The sequence below is a fragment of the Pleurodeles waltl genome, chromosome 3_1 (genome assembly GCF_031143425.1).
Source record: "Pleurodeles waltl isolate 20211129_DDA chromosome 3_1, aPleWal1.hap1.20221129, whole genome shotgun sequence".
NCBI lineage: Eukaryota > Metazoa > Chordata > Amphibia > Caudata > Salamandridae > Pleurodeles > Pleurodeles waltl.
In genome coordinates, this window is record NC_090440.1 from 1,388,086,407 (window position 1) to 1,388,107,102 (window position 20,696).

Genomic DNA, 20,696 nt, shown 5'->3' on the forward strand with positions numbered 1-20,696 from the left:
ACCTGTGATGTAAATCCTGTCCAGATGGATACAACCCATGGTGGAGATCAGAGTACTTAGCATCCATGACACAGCTACCCAATGGTGCCCACCCAGAGCCACCATGTTAACACATGCCACAAGTGACAGTGAGTACTCACCCCCATGTGGCTGCTGTGCTGCCCTCAAGCGCCCATCCACCTCAGGGTAGGCCACCGCCAATATGCAGGACATTAGGGGGTCAGGGTCTGATGGGCACCTCTCCCTCATTGGGAGGACGTCCCTAGCTGGGCCTCCGCGGTCTTCCGTGCCCAGTGTCTCAGATCCTCCCACCGCTTTCTGCAGTGGGTGCTCCACCGGGCATGGACCCCCAAGGTCCGCACTTGCTTGGCAATGGCATGCCAAATCCCCTTATTCTGATGGGCACTGACCTGAATGGATGACAGACAGAAGAACACAATCATGTAGTGTGGCATTCCTGGGACTGTAGTGGACAGCACACATCACACTTTCACAGTTACACGTCGTCAGCCAACGTAGCCCTCAGCCCCTCACCCATGTCCATGCTCCAGTCACACTGCCATCTACCAAGGGCCCTAACCCCATGCACACAGCTCAGATACAGGACAATGACAATGGGCTCACCTGCTGCTTTGGTGCCCCATACAACTGTCCATACAGGGTCAGGACCCCGTCCACAAGCCGCTCCAACTCCTCCTGGGTGAAGGCTGGGGTCCTGTCTCCTGCTGGATGGGGCATCTTGGCTACCATAGTCGGTACATAGCAGCACACACAGTGGAGGTCTTCTGTGCACGAGGTTCAGGAGTCAAGTGAGCATGAGCACATGAAATGGCTGTCACATCCGCTGTAGACATTACCGTCACCACAGGAGGCGATCACCATTGGCTCCAGCCTCCCATTGGCAACAGTGTGAGCCAATGGTGAGTAGCACGGCAGTAGTGACCATCTACCGCCATGGCGTGTTACGTTGGCGGGATGATCTCACTTACATCTGTCTCATGCATGCAGACAGGCAGCAACCATTTCACATTTAGAATGTGTGATGTGTGTGAATTGTTATGCTTCATACATCTATGCTGCATGACATGTTAACACCTCTTTCCTGTTCCCAGGTACTATGCACGGTTGAGGATGAGGAATGCACAGTGTACAGGCCCCTAGTCGACCTTGCCACCCTAGAGGAGCGTCACATCATCCAGACCTATCGCCTGGACCATGTGACCATAATGGAACTAGTGTCCCAATTGGAGCCGGATCTAGTGCCTGCCATACGTAATCCCAATGCTAACCCTCCCACAGTGCAGGGGTTGTCAGTCCTCCACTCCTGGCCTCAGGCTCCTTCAAGGTCACAGTGGGCCTCGCAAGTGAAATGTTGCAGCCCATGTTCAGCTCCGTCCTGAGGGATGTACTGTGTGCCCTGCTGAAACATATGTGCAACTACATCCGGTTCCCCCGACGTGCAGATTAGCCCACTTTCAAGGCTGCATTCTACGCTGTGGCACACATCCCTCATGTTATTGGGGCCATTGATGGCATCCACATTCCCCTTGTGCCACCCAGGAGGAATGAACAGGTGTACAGAAACCGCAAAAACTTTCATTTGGTCAATGCGGTTTGTCTCGCAGGCCAGTACATCTCCCAGGTGACGGCCAAGTACCCAGGTTCTGTGAATGATTCCTACATCCTGCGGAACAGCACCGTTCCACACATGATGGCACCACTCCAGAGAGACCGGGCCTGGCTCATCAGTATGTACCCCTGCATGTGTGCGCCCCTCAGCTCACTGCACCCTTGTGTCCCTGCCCTATTGCACTCCTGGTCCTTATATGCATCTTCCCACTATGCACACAGGTGACTCTGGCTATCCCAACCTGCCCTGGCTCCTGACACTGTGAGGTGTCCAACCTTAGCTGCAGAGGACAGTTACAATGAGGCCCACGGTCGTACCAGATGGGTCCTTGAGAGATGCTTTGGTTTGCTGAAGGCCAGGTTCCGGTGTTTGCATGTCTCCGGGGGGTGCCCTGCTCTACAACCCACAGAAGGTGTGGCAGATCATTGTGGCCTGCTGCATGCTGCACAATCTGGCCATGAGGCGTCACATCCCATTGCTGGATGCAGAGGAGGGGTAGCTGTATCAGTGGCTGATGAAGGGGACATGGGAAGAAATGAACAGGAGGATGATGAGGATGTAGCTGACTCCAGGGCAGAGCTGATTCGACATTACTTCGGCTGAGATGGAGGTATGTGCAAACTGTGTGGTATGTGTCCTCTATAACTGTTTACCTTCTCTCTGATTACGCCTGTTGTCTGTGACCACTGGCGGTGATGACTGCAGATCAGACTCTGGGTGGGTTTGGGGGATGTCACATGTGCCCATGACTGAGGTAGTCACAGTGTACAAGTCAGGCCCATGGTCAGGCAGGTTTTGTGCTGGTGCACTACTGTCATCAATGGAAGTGGAAAGTTCCCTGAGTTGCCACTGCAGGTGCTATGTGTGTGCCACACAGGGTTGTTGCGTGTGTGCAGAATTCATCCTAGGAGTCGACATTGGGTGGTAGTGCAACATTGCCGTTAGTGGCAGTGGGTATGGGGACAGGTCAGGCACTGGGCGTTGTGATGGTGGGACCATTGGGTTGGTATGTGTTGTGTAAGTGTGTTGATACTGGCCATATGGTTGTGGACCTGCCTGGCATAGATTCCCTGTATACCTGTTCCTACAGTACATTTGTGTGGAGTTGGCACCTGTGACTCCTACAGTGATTGTTGTCCCTGTCTTGCTCTCCTTTCAGGACAATGTTGTGGTGTTCTGTGCTCCCTGCCTGGCCTGTAGCCTCCATTGACACATATGTCCAGCCACTGCCTGCTCCAAGATCAACCTCCCGGCATTTTGCTGCTCCCGCTCTCACCCTCTCATGTATGTGCTGGACGATGGGTTGCCACTTGTACATGTATTGCCAGTTCCATACACACTCATGGCAAATAAACACGTAGACAGGCACTGTGCTCAGATGAAGTTTATTTGTGATGTACAGTTGTGAGGGGTGATGATTGGGGTCATGGTGGCGGTGATCATCAGAATCTTAAGGCCAGCTGTAGGTAGTCCAGGTCCAGTCTGCTGGAAATGGGTAGACAGAGATACGGGAGTGGACAGTCGACAGGGTGCCATACACAAGGGAGAATGTTCAGGAGAGGGTCACTTCCTGGCGGAGGTCTTGGTCTGGGCATCATGTCCGGCTGGGTGTCTACTTGGACGTCCTTGCTTGCGTGGGGGTTCCTCATCTACAGGTTGCTGGTGTCCTGCGTGACCTGTGGCGGGACCCCCATGCCACTGGCAGCCGCTGACATGGAGGGCTGTGATGGGATGTGGCCAGTGGTAGGGGCCTGCTGGTGGGTGGTGGACTCACGCATGACAGTGGTCAGGTCCTTGAGCACTCCTACAATGGAGGCCATGGTGGCATTGTGGGCTTGCCACTGCTGCATGGCCTCTTGATGGTATTGCCCCTGCAGAAGCTGTGTCTCCTGCACGGTGGTGAGGATCTGGGCCACTGTATCCTGGTTGTGCTGGTACACACCCAGGACTTTGTTGAGGCCCTCCGGGGCAGTCGTTTGGTGTGGCTGTACCGACCCTTGAGTCATGGTTTCACTCCCACCAGCCCTGGCCCCTGTGCCCCTGGAATAGTGTTCCCACTCCCAGTAGGACCATCATTGTCTGGGGTGGGTGCCCTTGACCCTGGCTGCTGTACTACGGGGCACACCTCTGATTGTTGGGTCCCTGGGGCACAGGTTTGGGGTTCAGGGTCTGGCTGTGGTGCTGTTGCCACATGGCTAGGGTCTTCCGGTGTGTCCAGGGCCGGTGTGCCGTTGGTGGACTGCCTAGAGGCCCTTGATGGCCCAGGCAAGTTGTCCTCATCTAGACATCCTGTAGGGCCTTCATCCTGGGGAGGGCTGTCTGAGCCTGGAATCCTCTGCAGGGTGTCAGTGGCAGGGGTACCTGTGGATGCATATGGTAGATGTTAGTTGTATGACTGTTGTTGCTGTGTCCCTGTTGTGTAAGCATGCAGTGGCTCGACATTTTTCACTGTGTTAACAATTATATCTGCTGCACTGCAGACATTGGTTGGGATTGGATTGTGGGAGATGTAGTTCTTCACATTGTGGTTGGCATCCATGCATTCAGGGTGTGTGAGTAGGGATGGGTGGGGTGGTGTGTCATGCAGAGGAGGGGTGTGGAGTGGGTTGCAGTGGGTTGGTGAGTGGTGGGATGGCATGCTGGTCATGTTTGGTTGGTGCTTAGGGGGTATTGCTGACTTCCCAGTGTTGAGCCTTCTGCTGATGCCAGTCAAGCCCTCGGGATACATGATGTCCAGCACCTTCTCCTCCCAGGTTTTCAGCCCTCCCTTGTGTGTGGGTATGTGCCGTCTGCATTGACCCTGTCGACGATCCTCTGCCATAACTCTGTCTTTTCGGCTACTGATGTCTGTTGAACCTGGACTCCCACAAGCTGCGGCTCTACTCTGATGATCTCGTCCACCATGACCTGAAACTCATTGTCGGTGAACCGTGGGTGCTTCTGGAGTGACATGTTGTAGGGTGGGAATGTGTTGTACATGTCGGGTGGAGTACAGGGAGTCTGGTCATGTGGGGGTGTATGGCTGTGTGTGCTGATGAGATACTGTTTTGCTTTGTGTGCTGTGTGATCTTTGTATGCTTTGTGTAATGTGTGCATGGTCTCGATTGTGGCTGTGGGGGCTCGTGCTTGTCGCTATTAATTGTTGGGGAGGGGGTTATATGGTGGCGTGGTCAGGTATGCGTAGTGTGTGTATGGTTATCAGGTGTGCGATATTTGAACTAGCCAATGTGGTGTTAGCTACTTTCCGCAGTGCGTTTTTGTTCTGCCGTGGTGCAAACTGCCTACTGTGTATGCCGTGCATGTTCCGCTGTGCTGGAGGTTGATTCATAATATGATGGTCGGAATGGTGCCAGCGTGGTGGGCACAACAATTGATCAGTCAGTCATTAGCCGTGGGTTGGCCTGGCGGTGTTGGTTTTGTGTCTGTATCTTGGTGGATTGAGTTTTGTAACGCTGATCGCTATTCCACTACTGCTGCCGGTATAGTGGCACCATTTCGCACGGTGGGCTTGCCCAAATACTGCCAAACTTGTAATGAAGGCCTAAGAGCTTCTCTCGGTATTCGTCACCTGAATGAACTGAACAAGCATCCACCAATAACTCTAAGCCTCATGGTTTCTTTATCGTTAAACTGAAGTTACAGTGTTTGAAGAGTGTGTTGAGGTTTTCCACAAATTGATTGTTTCATCAACACTTTGACGTTCTTGACTGAAAACATATTTTTCATAACTGACATTTGGTACTGGATTGAAATTGAGATGCAATGCACTTTTAACCTGACAGTGTGTGACTTCATCAGTTCTCTGAATTTTCTTTATGACGTCTTTCACATCATCATTAGCAATATCTTTTAGATATTTGATAATCTTTCTGTTATCAGCCTCTTCAGGAGCATCAATGAAACCTTCAAATGTCTCCATCTAGGAAGTCCATCTCTCACCAATATTTTACTTTTTGGCAGTATCGAAAGGTAGTGGTTTCAGAAAGGTGGCAGCAATTTAGATCAGTGGGGAAATTACCGCCGTTAAGAGTAGCTTGCTTCCTGATGCTGTATGATGATTACGTTTGTGCAAGCCCTCTTTAAAGTCTTTTGATATGTGGGCCTCAGAATCGTTCTTAATATTAATTGGAATGGTATCTTCTTTTTTAGTTGCCATCTTCAAGCTTCACTGATCCAACTGTTGCCTTCAATCTTTAGCTCTTAGAAGACCTATGAAGTTATTCTGATCACACTTGGCAGCTTGATCAGCAACTGCTTCGGGTATGGACAGGTCTGTAGGCAAAACCTGGAGCACCTCTCTTTGAAGCACTTTAGTTGACTGCTGTGGCACAATGACTCTCTTTAGAGGGCTCAGTAAGTCATCTATTCTATTCATTTTACACTTCAGTGTGTATTTTCTTACAACTGGTTATACTCTGCCTTGCAGCACTATTTGTATATGGTAATTGTCATTAATTGTGCTTTGTAAACCCAGCTGAATCCTCCTTCAGCAATAACAACCTGTACAATGTATAACTTTCTTTTGTGTGGCAGCACAGTACCTTTTTTTTAATCTTGGTTGTAGCTTCTTAACCAACATTGCGTAGACTTCTTAGCGAAGCTCTATTCCCATTCACACGCTTCACACTGGCTGGAGCTGTGCTTTCACTCCACATATGACAACCGTCAACTCAGCACTTCGACAATGGCACACGTGGCAAGCATGAGCAGTTTGCTTGGACCACAGGAAAATCTCTAAGAGAGCACTTTCTTCTTCGAGTTACTTGTCACCTATCTTGTTGCCAGTTATAGTGTCTTGCCCATCCTGAGTACTGGCAAATGACTAGGCCACACACAGAGCTATAAATCACACATATATAATCCTCTGCATGTACCTATGCAGTCCAACATTCTAAATCAAGCTTTCATTACATTCTATTCCAGCGATTCTATCACACTGATACGGAGTCCGCTAGGAGCCAGAAAGGTTCTGTTCCAAATCATGCAAGACACTACACCTGCAATCCGAAAGAAAGGTAAGTGCTTGCAATTGGTTAATCAGTATATTTAAAGGCTGGTTGGTAACCACTGTATGGTTTTCATTGATGGAGTTATTTAAGGTTTCATAGCGGCAAATATGTATTCTTTGGCAGGGGTAATGGGAGGGTGCTATCAGATGAGGTTTCAAGTGTGTCCTTGTAATGGAATTTATATAAAAAGTATGTGTTAGGTATTTACAGTCTGGTTGCAAATGACTAAAACTTTGTATTTTAACACACTTTTTAACACACTTATTTTACGCAATACACTGCAGCTGAGATTTACTACCATTTTGTGCCAGGTTTGCATTACTATTGTAACAGAAACCCTGCACAGAGCGTTGACGGTGTATTTTCATTCCAGAGAGAATCAGGATTTGCTTTAGAAAGTTGGCCATAAGGTGTGGTGCATGGGCATTCCCATTCAACCTCTCATGTGATTTGAGACAAATCCCTATCTACTAACAACTGTAGACAGGGATTTGTGGCAAACCCTATGCTTCCTTGAGGAAGGTGTAAAAGAGGAGAAATGTTATAAATTCTCTATAGTTTTTTTGGGAAATGATCACCTTTACTAGCAGGTTTTTGCCCTTTCTGTTTTACTGTCTGTAGCACTCTATGGATTTTATCCACTGTTACTGTTAATTAAGTGCCCATGCTCCCCGTTTAACATAGCTGAATTTGTACACTCCTCTTTGGCATATTTATATTGCCTATAAGTCCATAGTATATGATACAAGGTGTGCCCAGGGCCTGGAAGTTAAATGCCATTAGTGGACTAAAGTACCTAATGTGACCTCCAGTACAATGGCAGTGCAAACATGGATTCAGACCTACCATACTAGCCTGACTGGAACAGTGAAAAAACTGCTATCCGACCTGTCAAAATAAACGTATTTACCTAGCTTAAACCTTCCTTTTGAATATTAATAAATCATTGCTAAGTAGGCCTTGTACCCCACAAACTAGAGTGCGTGGAATTTAAAAGTGTACAGTGACTCACACCCAAAATCTATTTTCATTGTAGGAAGGCTGGCTGGCCCATACGGGAAACACTGCAAAGCAATATTAAATATTAATTCTGCTACCTCAGGGTAGGGACCAGCTACAAATATGATTCAACAGCTCCTTTCAATATTAATCAAAAGCCAAATGTATTGTGAAGTTAGATTTTAGATACATATTAAGGAAACAAAACTTTTAGAAATGTATATTTTCCCTGCCCACATCCTCTGGAGGATAATTTGTATTAGTCTCTACCTGCATCTCTGTGAATGCTTAAGCCCTGATGAGGTGTGAAAACTGCTACCAAAACAAAGACAAAGGCCAAGGTGTGGGAAGGTGTTTTTGTTTCTGTGTCAGGCCAACTATTTGGCCATGCCCTGGAACATAATTTACTTCAAAAGGCATCTCCTGTCACCAACAGTTGTCAGATAACACCTGGACAGGCCCCCTTGATGTGTACCCCCCATTCAGGCAGCCACCAATCCCAGTGGGAGAGGATTTGCCCTCAGAACTGGTCTGGAGTGATCACACAGGAGGGGCTGCTCATCACCCTTGCCACACCTAAGCTAGGGCACACAGGTTCTGCACATGGAGAGGGTTTCACCATCTTGGATGTAGACAGAGAGGCACACTGTAGGATTGTTTGCAGTAAGGAAGATAGAGGTTACTGCAAAAGTGTGTACTGTTACCCCCCTGTTTACCCAATAGGTTAGGAAGTGGCCAGGACAAAGAAATGGACTCCAATGATCATAAGGCTGACCTCCTGTTCAACTACAGGTATACAACAAGTTACAAGAGAGCCCTTTCATAAAACAGCCAAGCTGACCAGTTGCAACTGGTCCTGTCCTGTACCCAGCAGTTGGCTTCTACTGGAGTGAGTCCTGACCCCCAAGTACTGTTTCTGAGGTCCTGGAACCCGTGGCTGTGTCTGGCTGGACTTCTCCTACCAACCCTTAAAAACCTGTTACTTTGAAACATTTTCAGATTTAGACTTTCGGAAGACTGAGGCAAACCTGCTGAGCTGTCCAACCGAGGTCTATTGCAACTGGTATGAAGATTCAGGTTTCTATTGGTTACAGTTTTCCTACAGCTGCAAATGCTAGTCAGCTGGAACTCACAGAGAAGGCATCCAGCAACGTGAATCCCTTTTGGCTACAGCTTGAAGCTTTGCCCTGCTAAGTGCAAACATAGAACAATTGACCGAGCAAAGCCACCAAAAGTATCCATCTGTCAAAGGATCTCTGCTAGGTTGGAAATTCAGACATTTTCTTGCCAAAAACCAATGACTTCACCAGGACTGTGCCCAGCGGCTATCTGACCTAATGGAGCTGCCTAGTCCCTCTTAAGATTCAGGACGTCCACTTTTGAGACTAAGTGCCTCATTTAGATTCTGGCAAAGGGAGTTACTCTGTCACAAACATGATGGATATCCCATCCGCCTTATTACAATCTCATTATATCCTATGGGGATTGTGATATGGCGGACTGTATATCCGTCACATTTGTGATAGAGTATTCCCTCTACCGGGATCTAAATCAGGCCCTAAGTACCAAGGTAAACCTCCAACCAAGGTGAACCTGGTTCATGTATCCAACCCATGCACCATCTCAATCGGCCTCAATCGAGCCAGGTCCTGATCTAACACAACCAGTTGCCCACAGTTAACGCTTAATGATTTTTTGCATTATTTTATTTAAACCTTTAAAAATCAATATCTACAGTTCCACTTATTGGATGCTGTTGGTTTAGTGTCATGTTATTTATTAAAATGTATCCTATTTTTCTAATTTGGTTTGGGATTTTTATTGTGTTGAGTTTTGATTTTATTACAGATTTTGGTACTGCATGTATATTTTACACATTGCTCTTAGCTACGCATGTCTGCTCTCAGCAATAGGTACGAGGGGGTTAAAGTCAGATTAAAATAGTGACTTCAAGATCTCACTCTGGAGAAGACTGTGATTATTTCTTGATTGGGTAGTCAGCCCCCTCAACTACAGTTTTAAAACTGCGCACAAATGCTACATTGCACACCACACATACAAAGTAGGAAAAGTATTAAAGCATGGTTTTTGTACTGGCAGGCTACCCTTCCAGTACACAACTCCCACTCTGGACAGAACGCAAACACCATTGTATTATGGCACCTGGCTGCCTAAATTTTACCAGTACATTGGGAAAGAAAAACAACACCGTATCTTAGTATATTATGTTCTATATAGTAGATTTGATGCTATTTTCCACTCTCCCTTTGACACAACGCTGCACATCAGCTTTCGTGCTGTGCTGCATCGTGTCCCATTATAATTAATTACCCTCCTTAACCTCTTTGCAAATTTTGTGGCCGCCTATCTTATACTGAGAGTACTACAAATGCTGTAGTGCAGTTTATGCTGTGCAAACATAGCGCACCATTAATTATTCAACAAAGGGTTGAACCTGTTGACTCCTTCTTTCCCTTTTCACAAAGCATCACCACATTATGAGACAACCAACCAGGCAGCCTACAACTGTGGGTTAGGTTAATTATGACATAGCGCCAATAGGAAGAAATTGTGATAAAGTGTTAATCTCAGAGACTACCTGGCGCATGCTCATTGGACATGCCCCTCTTGAATCCATAAGCACCAGCTTCGTTCACAAGCATCGCCGCCTTCATCAGCATAAGCTGCAATCAACAGTCCCTCGCGGCACGAATCGGCTGCCTCGACTTCTGAGGTGAAAAGACCACACTGCCTCTTCAAGGATGACAATGTTACTCAGCTGCTAAACAGATGATGTCACCACCCCCAGGGGACTCGCAGACCACACACACCACACTGCAGAGCACTACCACTTAGTCTCAAGGTCAACACTGACTTCAACTTCATTGTACTGCAAGAGATCATTCTTGATCGCAGATCAATCAATACAGAGTTCCAAAATAGATCAACCTTGGTAAACGTATCCTGTGAGTCAAACAAATCTGCCTCTTTTCAACGAAAATAGCACATGTCAAAAAAGTCCAAGAATAAAAAAATTACTTTCCTTTCTGGTGGGGTTCATAAGTCCCATTCGAACACACAATTGTTAGGGAGAGTAACCAAATAAATTCAATGTTTTTGCGAGAGATGGTCAAATACACAACATTCACTGTTGCAGAGGCGTTAAAACGAACCCATCCTTTTAAGGAGTCTTTCTGCAGGTTCACACAAGCCTCTGAAATGGCAGCAATGAGTCTGAGAGTATTAAATACTGCTTGTGATGCGGCTTTGTGAGACTGCAAAGAGCCACTGTGAAAGCAAGAGTACACGGCACCTCTTAATATGGGTCCAAGTAAACAGATTAATTCCACAGTTTTTTTAATTTATTTTTTTAGGTTGAATATAGAGGGGCATTCCTCAATCTGCCTCAGAGGGCTGTGAATCTGCCAACTGTTGCAGTGGGATTATGTGAAGATGGAGCGATTGTTGAATATATTTTCTTTTGTAAGGTAATGCCCCCCTTAATTTGAGTGTGGGTGTTGCCAGGGCATTAGTTACTCCTACAGGTACTGATTGTATGGACTTTAATATGCACACTACCACTTATGATCGAGGGTTTTTAATTCCTCCATGAGCTTTGTGGGTAACACGTCTGATACTGTCCATGACATAAAAAGCTGGCAACATCACCGTCTTTCGATTGTGGCTGAGTGGATAAAGCACATGAATATGGAGATGCATGTGGCGTGGGCCCCGAGGGTTCACATCATCACCATTTGTAACATGGGGCTCTGCAGTTGCCCACAAGAGTGGATTTGCACACATAAAATGGCTTAAATGCCTCAAATTCTGAAATGTGTCAAACCTGTTGTGATGCGGTTTGTCCCCTTGAGGTTCATGTAGACTGAAGTCACACCATAAATGACAGCTCCAGGAACCCAGCATTGTTGCACCTGCAAGACAGATGAAGAGGGTTGATTACTTAAAAGTTCCGGCAAGTGACATTATGCCCAGCTCACTTGATACCAATTCACTTTTTCGCGCTCATAAAAATATGGGATGCAAGCGCAATGTGAGTCAGAGCACCAAGAATCGGCTTCCACCTTGCCATTGTTAAAGCTCTTTCGGAATGTTCTCGAGCACACTCAAAGCAGTCGTGTTGCAACAGGACAGTGAGTTGAATTCAGGAAAGCCACCCGAGCTCTGCCTGCGGGATCATCGAATTCCTGGCATCGTCCTCGCACTCACAGCCAACATAGCTACCATCTTTCAGACTTGGGCTCAATAAAATCCCCTGCTCCAGGCATCCCATAAAAAGTCTACAATCTGCGCGGAAAACTACAGTAGCAAAATATGCAATCCCTGAGTAGCAGCGAAAAAAAACAGATTTACAGCCAGACTGCACTTCCAGCCATACTTTCAGGGGGATCAGTGAGTAAAAGTTGTTGTCATACATTGCAGGACAGTCTAGATCACCAAAGTTTGATGATCAAACCAAATCACTCGACCACAAATACAGGATGAAGAACACAGCTCATACAAAACGGACACATTAATTCCCGCTCCCCCAGACCTGACAAAGAAGCCACATCAATAGACCTAAAAATAGTCCAGTGCTCCTGAGCAAAGGAGCCTAAACTGCAATGCTCACATACAACACATTGCATCGCCCTTCACGTCCAGTCTCACATTCCAAATATCCCTAAACCGACCCACCGTAGTATAAGTGCACACATTAGGAAAACCCAACGGACTGCTTTCTAGTCTCAAATAATAGATGCTGCCTCTCAGTAAACACATCAAACTACCATCAGCATCAATGAACACACATATTCATTACGTCACCTCCATCAACATTCACAGCCACCCATGTCAATACTTTACTCACTAACACCATCAATAAGGACAAAATGCAAATAATCTTTTATGGGCACTAGACAAATCATCCTCACCCAATGAAAGCAAATAGGATACCTACAGATAGATCCGACAACCCCACAATATAAACCTTAACATAAATTCTGCTGGTATCTAGCAAAACACCCACTATTGATCTGTCCCATGAGCAAAATAAACCACTAATGTTCACACCAAGTATCATTACAAGGGATCATGTCAATCAAGACCAATCCCCAACACTTGCAAACACATTCACTGTTCTAACACTCCCCCCTTCTTCATGACACACCTTCTGCTTGACGCATCAGTACTGTGGCTATGGATATCCCTTTGTATCCTGTATCCCCTTCACTCCTAAGGTGATGACCAGTGGATGAGTGGTGCTGCTGATTTATGTTGTGGGGCTGGTGGAGGGGGCAGAGGGAAAAAAACTGTGTCCTACCTAGAAACCGGGATTAAAAGCTTTATACTGATGGACAAACTCTCTGCCATTTTAGGTTTAGCGCGCACAAGCGCTCTCATATGTTGTAATCTCGGTGGGCTTTTAACCGCACCCACCGCACACCCATCACTATCACTCGTTCATGGGCTTGCCTTTCAAAAATCCTTTGTTATCATTGGTAAATGCTTTATGTTTGTCCCTCCCTGGGGCAGTTTTGTTACCGCCTTTTGAAATCGGCCCTGTTACATGGATAATTGCACAACTGCCCAGACGTTTGACTGCGAGTGAACTTCTGTTTACTTTTGTGTCTCTCCTTCACCCTCAGGCTCATGATGGCCATGGCACTTTGAATCAGCTTTTTTATGTCAACTGTTTTACTTTTCATTTTCAATTTATGTGGCAAGAAAAGTCCAGTTAGAAATTTACAACCCTAATAACTCGAGCAAACATTAGACCCACAATACTCGTTATTCATTGAATGCAAACACAGAATTCCTGTGTGAAGACCGCCTCTGAGATCTTCGCCTCAATCGCTGGTAGCTCAGATTCTCCACTACAAAGACTGGAAAAAGCTCCTACAGGAGGCTTGCAAACTGCCCTCCCTTGAACATTGATAACGCCCATGTAATGCTATTTCCAGACTACACCATTGCTGTCCAGCATCAACGGGCATCCTTCACAACAATGAAATGTAAATTCTGTGCCCTGATCGCACATCATGGAGGTGGAGGTAGAGGGCAGATATACACCCTCAACAGATAGCCATTGGTTATACGTCCCCGCCCTGCACAGTTTTTCCATAATTTATTTTTACTGCAAGTATTACATTGGTATTATCAATGATGTTGCCAAAGATGTTATGAGTGCAGTAATTTGTGGGTTAATTAGCAGTGCATGGCGAGGGTGTGAGTTATAGTTACCGTAGGGTACGAGCTATAGATACTTAAGGTAAGTCTAACCACAACTGGTGAATTTCTATGGTTTTGTATGTTTAAAATGTGAGTAAAACTATAACCTCCCTGTTTTTTTAAGTGAATTTCTATTTTTTTAAAATTATATTTCCTAACTATGACGTCTGTGTAGCCTTTGTTTTTTTCAATGAATTTCTTTTTTTTTTTTTAATGTATAGTAATTTTAATTATTATACATTAATCCAATCACCAGCGTGCATGGCCTTAGGCTGTACGCAACAGCGATTGGTCACAGACCCTGGGGACAACCCCCTTTAAGCACCCAACAGTGCCGTCCTTCACCCATGAGCAGGGGAGGTTGCCCGCAAGACCTGGCCTGCAGCCAGACCCTATGCCATCACCCCCAAACCACCCAAACCCACGCTCTGCACAGCCTTTTCACCGTGCACAGCGGGAGTTAGCCACAACTTCTCTGGGTGTGAGAGTAGGCATGAGAGGGTGGATCAGGGGGTGAGAGTGGCTGGCATATTGTCTGTCTGGGTATGAGAGTGCATACATCAGTGTTTTAGTGGTTGCATCAGTGTGTGCGTGGGTCTGTGAGTGGCTGCACAAATGTCTGAGTGGGCCTGTGAGTGTGTGTGTAAGTGTCTAAGTACGTGTGTGAGTGGGAGAAATTGATTGAAAGGCAGACAGAGAGAGAAAGAAAGTGAGTGAGAAAGAGTTTTTTAGGCTTTAATATGTCATATACTTAGAATGAGATATTTGTTGTTAAATTTAACAAAAAATGTGTTTAATGTTTTGAAAAAGTCAGATTATTTTTTACTAAACAAAAAAAAAAAAGGAAATGAGTCCAGCTGGACTCAAATCCACATAGCTCAGTGTGAAGGTCTGTGACCTTCACATTGAGCTAATGGGGTACTGGGGCAGGTGGTTGGGGGGTAATTTGTTTCTTCTTTTTTTAGCCTTTGTGGTCTATGTGGGACCACAAGGGGGCTCTTAAGAGCTCCCCTGTAGTCCCTACTTTTTTATTTAGTTATTATTATTTTTTTTTTAATTTACATTTTTATTGCAAAGCCCCCCTACTTTTTTGTTTGTTTTTTAATACAAAGCCCTTACGGGCTACCTTGCACTGCAGGGGAAGCCTTAAGGCTTCCCTGGCAGTACCATTGCACCAGCAATCATGGAGCTGCTTTGACAGCACCTCCATGCTTGCTGAGCAGTTCATCTCTGTTCCCTGTATGTGTGCAGGGAACAGAGATGAAACTTTGGATTTTGACAGCGGGACCTGCTTTTAAGGTCCTGCTGCCAAAATCTGAAATCTTTGCTGTGGCTTGGCCTCAGCCAAGCCACAGCAAAGAGCTATATCCTGAGGGTGGGCACCCCGGGACATAGCAGGAGCCGGCTCTGGGGGGTGGCGGTCCCCAGGACCATCTGTGGCTTCAAAAGGGCCTCCCCCTCCAACAAGAACTTAGCCTTGGAGTTGGTGGTCGGCAGGGCAGTGGGGGCCACAGGGCCCCCCACAATAATTACGAGATCGCCCCAGGGAGGGTGTTCATACCCTGGCCCCTTTGGTTTTTCTTTTACTTTTTGGGGGGGGACTGAGCTCGACCCGAGTCCCAAGACGGCTGTCAACACTTCAACAGCTTCTGTTGTTGAAGTGTTATCAGCCAATCATATCTCAGCACAAGATCGTTGGGGGTTGCGAATCCTTCACGTCCCTAGATATAGAAATTTGTTTTCCCCTTTATTTCTCAAAGACTGCTGAACGGATTTGCAACAAAACAAAAAACGAGGCCTATCTTCCTGCCACATTTGGTGTAGTTCTGTCCAGTAGTTTTTGTGCTATCGCTATTCAAAATCTCAATGGAAAAGTGAATGGGGAAAACATGTTTTGGGAACCCCTTTTTTTCTCGCCCACCCCTGGACGGATCACCCTAAAACTTTCCAGGCAGCAGCTGAAGGGACTGGCACATTTTTTTAGATTCATCAAGCGGTGCCAAAGGTATAGAAAAGAAAAAAAACACTTTTTATAAGGAAGCTAGGTCCATACTATAACTACCTAGTGGAAACTGCCACTATGTTATATATATATATATATATATATATATATATATATATACACACACACACAAAAAAAAGATTGCATTCCTTCACTGGTGTTTTAACCCTGTAACCCGCAGGGCAGAAGTGCCCTGGATACCTGGATACTGGGAAGTGACTTTAAAAGCGTCTTGGATACCACCAAAAGCCACTCATTTCCCCAATACCCCAAACCTCGGTGACGAGATGCACTGTCCCTAGAGGACAGTTGTGCAAACGCTACCCGCTTTCTTTGGTATCTTGCTTTTACTCCTCCCCTCATGGCTTGCATGTATGTCTCAAGAGAATTGTCTGTTCGTGCTCTCTCAGTACCTCTTTTTTTGTAAACAGACTACTTGGGTCATGCAGTGTCTGATCATATCTCGTTAGTTGCAGGCCTCCAAAGGGGAGCCCCTTTCCCCTGATACCCACCTGATGCCTACAACCGTCTTTAATTTGGAACAAGGCATTCCTTGCTGACCTCCAGAATCAGATCGTTCTGCGTTGTCTGGGTGGGATGTCTTTAAAGTCATGATCAAGGGCACTATTATTGGTGCAGTGGTCGGGGCCTGTAAAACCCTGGAAAGGGAACTCAAGTGCTGCTCCCTCAAGACACTAAGAGACATGGACCAAGAGGCACTCTTGGCTACACAAACTGAACATGCCAGCCTGATGAAGTGAGTAAGATGCATCGTTTAGGCCACACACACTGCCTAGACCCAGATGAAAGCCAATTAATCGGGCGCACTTCCTTGCATGGCTGCTCAGGCAGGATCACACACCCTTAGCCTACTCTCACTGTGCCTCGCACGGGATACATTCACTCACAGCCAGGCAGACATACACAAGGCTCTCACAGTACATTACACAAGACTCCATAGCCCCAGCCCAGACCGTACAACTTAATGGGCTTTTTCCGAGACCACCCTCTACCTCGGGCTAGTTAGGCTATTAACCTCTGCGTAAATCATGAATACAGTCTGCTCTCTCACTGCCAAAAAGGCCCCAGGGCTCAATGGCCACCCTGTTGAATTTTACCAAACTTATGCTGACCTTCTTACCCCTCACCTGGAACATCTCTACAATGTGGTATTAGCAGAGGGCCACTTCCCTCCATCACTTTAGGAAGCCACTCTAATAACCATTTCCAAACCTGGTGAAGACGTGTCTGACATCTCTTCATACTGCCCACTGAGGATACTCAAAAACGATTATAAAATTCTCAGCAAATTATTAGCTGAGCACCTTCTCCTTCTGATTCCAAGCCTAGTGCATTCCGACCAGAATGGGTTTGTGCAGGGCAGGAACACCACCCTGAACCATTGCTGTCTCTTCAGAATCCCGGACGCGGGCCCTGGCCTAATGCAGTCTGAAATGGGCTTAGCCAAGAGAAGGCACTCAATTTCTTATATTTGGGATAGCTGTTCAATCTCCTCGACTGTTATGGCCTGGATGAACAGATATTGCAGATGATCTGTTTTCTGTTCGATGAGACTCAGATGAGAGTTCAAATGGGAAGATTGATTTCACCTGCATCCCCTTTGTTGGGGCACTGAGTATGAATGCCCGCTGTCTCCCTCCTCTTTGCTCTCGCAGTAGAACCTGTGCCCATCAGTCTATGCAGGGTGAGTGGGGCATAGGGAATCCCGCTCAGCAACCGCAGCCACGTGGTATCTATTTATGCTGACAATATACTGCTCCACTTCTGTGATGCATAGGGGGACCTCGCTACTTTGCCCAAGTCTCTGGTCTCCACTTTAATTAACGTGAGTTGTGTCTCTTCCCTTTGAGTCACACCATGGATGATCCTGGTGTGAATGTACGAGACAGGTGACTGCTTAGGCAGCTGCAAACGTCTCATTATTTAGGAATACAGATCTACTGTGAGGAGGTGGCCCTATGGAACAGCAACCTCTGCAAGGCAATGGCTGCCATTCGAAGCCAATCTGCCTTCTGGCACAGCCTGCCCCTCTCCATTGGTGGCAGAGTAGCACTCTCAAAAATGATAATTTTGCCACGCCTGCTGTATTATTTCGCCAATTTCAATCTTCTACCACCTGCCTGCTTTTTTCATTCACTAAATACCAATCTTGGTGACCTTATCTGGAGAGAGGACTGTCATAGAGTGGCCCTAAATAAACCTGTCTCACCCACAATGTGGAAAGGACTAACGGCCTCCAACTATGAACACTACTGCTTACTACTTAGCATGCCAGCTTCAGAGGGTGTGCTTGTGGTTCACGGAGCACCATTTGAAAAACACTGCCTCAACCTCTCCGACCTTCTGTTTCGACCAGGTGCTCTGCTTATTCCATCCTACCCTGACCAAGCACCTTCATCCTGTTTCCTCCACGCCATGCTCCTATGCTACAGGGAATGCCTGTGCATCACCAAATTTATGCCATCCTACCCCTCAGCCATCCTGCAAGGTGACTCCCCAGGCAGCTAGGGGTCGATACTGGCATCAGTGCTCAAAGATGGGCAAATGGGGGGCATCACAGTCTTAGGTGACCTCTTCGAAGACTGCACTCTCCTGTCTTATGATGACCTTGCAGAATGATGTGACATCATGTGGGGTCACTTTCTCATACACTATGCTGTGTCCGGGCACACCACACTACATGGAGCATTATTGAAGCTGAGTTTTCGCCTCACACCCTCCTCCAATACATTCACATACTAGGAATAGGTTACTGCCTCATTGCTTGGCAATAAGTGGTGCTTTTATATCTCAGTCAAGCGGCCCTCAGAGACCTGTACAATAAATGGGGAGCAGACCTTGACCGAACATTTCCTGACTAAGAATGGGACAGAATACTAGCTTACCCGGCAATAGTTTCAAGAAACACCAGATTTAAGCATATACAAATCTTTACACTCCCCACTCCCCACCTAACCCCACAGAGGATTAATTGATACTTTCTTGGCATGCATGCAACTTGCCCCAACTGCCTAACACTCAATGCTGACCTGTGTCACATGTTCTGGGTATGCTCCTCACTCACATATTAATGGTCGTCGATCTTTTCCCACCTCATGCATCTAACTGACCTAGTGATTCTTGGGAAGCCTGTGCCCTGGTTTGCTTCCTGTGACCCCCTGGAAGTGGGTCAAAGTCCAGTTCCTGGACCTGGCCCTGCTCCTGGCATGACATGTCATAGTGCACCGCTGGCATCATGACTATGCCCTATTCTGGCACCACAGAGACTTTAAATCCCGGTCTGCGCTGAGGCTGAGCACACCACACAACACAGAGAGGAGGTCAGAGGGTTTTGTAAATATCTTATCACAATGGAGTGGGATGTCCTACTCCTCCAGTTACAGGAGCAAGAGGCAACTGCCACAGACTCATCCTAACCCCTGCCCTCACCCTATGATGACACAAAATTGTGTCCTTTGGGCTCCAGCTGTTGTCCCCTCTATAGCTTTGAGACTCAGACTAAGCATGCCTGGCGACCCTCTCTCTATTCATTGTATGTGCGCCATGATACAATCTTGATGACTGCATAACAACTTGCCTTCATACTGAGGCTCTATATATTTTTTCCGGACACGGTCACCCAGCCCTGCCAGCCTCACCTCTCCCCAACCCTCCTTGAGATCCTACCCTTACAGACCTTTCTATTACCACCATCCCCGTTCTGCCAGTAATCAGTGGTGTGGATTTCTATAGCCCAGTTCCAAGGACACATTGTTTGGGGTAAAGGACAACACGTTTTCAGGTTTATTTTGTCCCTGGGACAAGTAGGCTCAACCCCCTGCAACACAAATATAAACAAGAGAAACAAAAAATAGTGGAGCACACGAAAACTCCATTCTTTTACATCAAATTATAATAGTTGTTATAGCCACCTGATTAGTTACAATGAATAAGTATATTAGATAGGAGAATTGGTAAAAGAGTCAAATGCAAAGACAAATGGGTGTATAACTTTCTTAGTTGTTATCATCTTTGATAAGGTTTATTTTTTGCAGAAAAGCATTATATAAATGATCACATCCATGATTTATAAAATTTCTTACATGATTTCTCAAACTTTGGAAAGTAAATATCCGTTCATATAGAATTCCATTCAACAGTAGAGTTCAGCTATTCAATCTTTGTAGATTCTCAGCCAATGAATGTAAACTGCAGCTTGTATAATATGCAGCAGACACGTGTTTCGTCCCATTCCAGGGCTTTATCAAGGATTTTATTCTATTAATTAATGTATCTCAATTTCAGTAGAACACAACACTTGTAGTTTTCTCAAATTTGTTTTTCAATGTCCTAATTTGACATGACGTTGAGTTTCATGTTTACCCAAAAAGGGGTTTTCAAACTCATATAATGGTCTACATTATAAGTGCTTAGCTTGTGTACATCTGTGTTTTGTCTGATGCCCCACAAAAAGTACTCAGTACATACGAACTAAAAAGGACATTTGATGTAAAAGAATGGAGTTTTCATGTGCTTCACTATTTTCTGTTTCTGTTATTAACTGCTTTTGATTTTGATTCTAGTTTACACATGGTGGCAACAGATGTGTTATAGTGTTTGAGCACCACAAATAGGTACATCTTGATTTGAAAGAACTGGAGGGATGTGCAGTTAAATGAAGTCACTGTTGCCTTTTGTCTTTTCAAATATATACAAGCACTGGCAAGGCAATGCATGACTTGTTTTGGTATTGCTGTTGTAAAACTTTATTGTTGTGGGAGCCTCTGGGCCCACTGTAATAAATATTAGCAAAAATCATATTTTGTTT

At 46.1% G+C, this 20,696-nt stretch overlaps 1 protein-coding gene across 2 annotated transcripts in view; it reads right to left on the bottom strand.

Moving 5' to 3' along the window:
• The window catches only part of HIVEP3 (HIVEP zinc finger 3), a 1,670,978-nt gene that overhangs the window by 781,742 nt on the left and 868,540 nt on the right, over positions 1-20,696 (bottom strand). Inside the window, exon 6 of one of the 2 annotated variants that reach the window (XM_069224892.1) lies at positions 11,483-11,570. The gene's annotated coding sequence lies outside the window, so the exon portion shown is untranslated. Of the gene's footprint in view, positions 1-11,482; positions 11,671-20,696 lie in introns of those variants that run through there. The other variant, XM_069224893.1, reaches the window with a different exon arrangement.